Below are 1,916 nucleotides of genomic sequence, written 5' to 3'. Positions count from 1 at the left end.
CCTAAAGAAAATCAACCCTAAATATTCATTGAGAGGACTGATGCTGAAGCTGAAGCTCCAATACTTTGGTCACCTGATGGGAAGAGCCGATTCATTGGAGAAGACCCTGATGCTGGGAAGGAGAAGGCAAAAGATATAGTGGCAGCAGAGGATGAGATTGTGAAATAGCATCACTGACTCAGTGGATGTGAATTTGAGCAAACTCTGGGAGATAGTAAAGGACAGAGAAGCCTGGCGTGCTACAGTCCATGGGGCTGCAAAGAGTCAGACATGTCTTAGCAACTGAACAATAAAGGAGAAAATACAGCATCCAGAGATTTGATCATACTCCTAGATTTAATGTACTGGATGATCTGAAGAAAGAAATGCTGACAGTATAAGAAACAAACAGTGACAACAAGACACTCAAGGATAAATAAAAAAGATACAGAGGGTAGTTCAGTTCAGTCGCTCAGTCGTGTCCAACTCTCTGCAACCCCATGAACCACAGCACACCAGGCCTCCCTGTCCATCACCAACTCCCGGAGTTTACCCAAACTCATGTCCATTGAGTCAGTGATGCCATCCAGCCATCTCGTCCTCTGTCATCCCCTTCTCCTCCTGCCTTCAATCTTTCCCAGCATCAGGGTCTTTTCAAATGAGTCAGCTCTTTGCATCAGGTGGCCAAAGTATTGGAGCTTCAGCTTCAACATTGGTCCTTCCAATGAACACCCAGGACTGATCTCCTTTAGGATGGACAGAGGGTAGTTATGCTGCACTAATTGGATTTGAAATAAGTAAGATTTATATGGTGAAACCATAAAGTTTAAGTTACATTGACATAACTTCCAGAATCAACTTACGGACAAAAGATTTAGTTATGGTTCAAGTGCCAAATCGTAAATGTTATCCACCTTGATTCTCTACAAGTTCAAGTTCAGATGACTGCAGTGGGAAGGTGGAGAGTTCATCTGGTAGGAAGGACATGGGGGCTTCCCTGGTGGCTCAGAGGTTAAAGCATCTGCCTCCAATGCGGGAGACCCAGGTTCGATCCCTGGGTTGGGAAGATCCCCTGGAGAAGGAAATGGCAACCCACTCCAGTACTCTTGCCTGGAGAATCCCATGGATGGAGGAGCCTGGTAGGCTATAGTCCACAGGGTCGCAAAGAGTTGGACACAACTGAGTGACTTCATATCACTTCACTTCACTTCATCCTCATCTTAGAAAATCTGGAGTGAAAATATAACATGTCTAGTTGCCGGCATTCATCAAGGGTGTCAGATGCAAGCCAAGGAAGGTGACTCTGACTTTACTAAGAAGAAAGGAGATCACTAAAATCATATTGGAAAGCTAAAAATAAGAGTTTAGCTCTGGAAAAGCCGAAAAAAAAAAGGCTCAGAGCTGTTTCTAAAAGTAACATCCAAATAACATGTTGCAGAGCAGGTCTAATGGATGATAAAAGCTTCAGTGCCTCCACTCACCACTGGAAGGACCTGCCTCTGCCTCTCAACCGACTACCAGTCTATGCCAGGAACTCGATCACACAGAGCCGGGAACCACCACTACCACTGCCGTCAGCAGGCATCCAGTGCCTTCCACACACTGCACACATGCAGGCTAGGAAGAGGCTGTTTCTTCTCCCTTACTTTGTTCACCTGTAACCGAGACTGAGCAGGTGCGTCCGATTGGCTGAAACTAGGTCATGTGCTGTCACAGCCACCAGGGAGCATCGCTTAGCATGAAGAGGGAATCGCCATGTTGCTCTCCCCCCAAATACGATATTTCAAAGGTCACTGGAGGTGAGGACTGATGTCTACTACGCTGATGAAACATGGCATAAAAGTCTATTCTTTCGAGTTGCAAGAATAACTTAAACAGAGACTAAACTCATTGCATTATTTATTTCTCCCTTGTTCTCACAACCTGAACCCAATTCG

General features: G+C 45.4%; 1 non-coding gene across 1 annotated transcript; it reads left to right on the top strand.

Moving 5' to 3' along the window:
• Positions 1–973: 973 nt before the first annotated feature.
• On the top strand, positions 974–1,045 carry TRNAW-CCA (transfer RNA tryptophan (anticodon CCA)). Its single transcript has one exon. It is a non-coding gene; the product is annotated as a tRNA-Trp (tRNA).
• Positions 1,046–1,916: the final 871 nt, after the last annotated feature.

This window comes from Ovis aries, chromosome 12 (genome assembly GCF_016772045.2).
Source record: "Ovis aries strain OAR_USU_Benz2616 breed Rambouillet chromosome 12, ARS-UI_Ramb_v3.0, whole genome shotgun sequence".
Lineage (NCBI taxonomy): Eukaryota > Metazoa > Chordata > Mammalia > Artiodactyla > Bovidae > Ovis > Ovis aries.
This window is presented reverse-complemented; position numbering and strand designations above follow the sequence as displayed.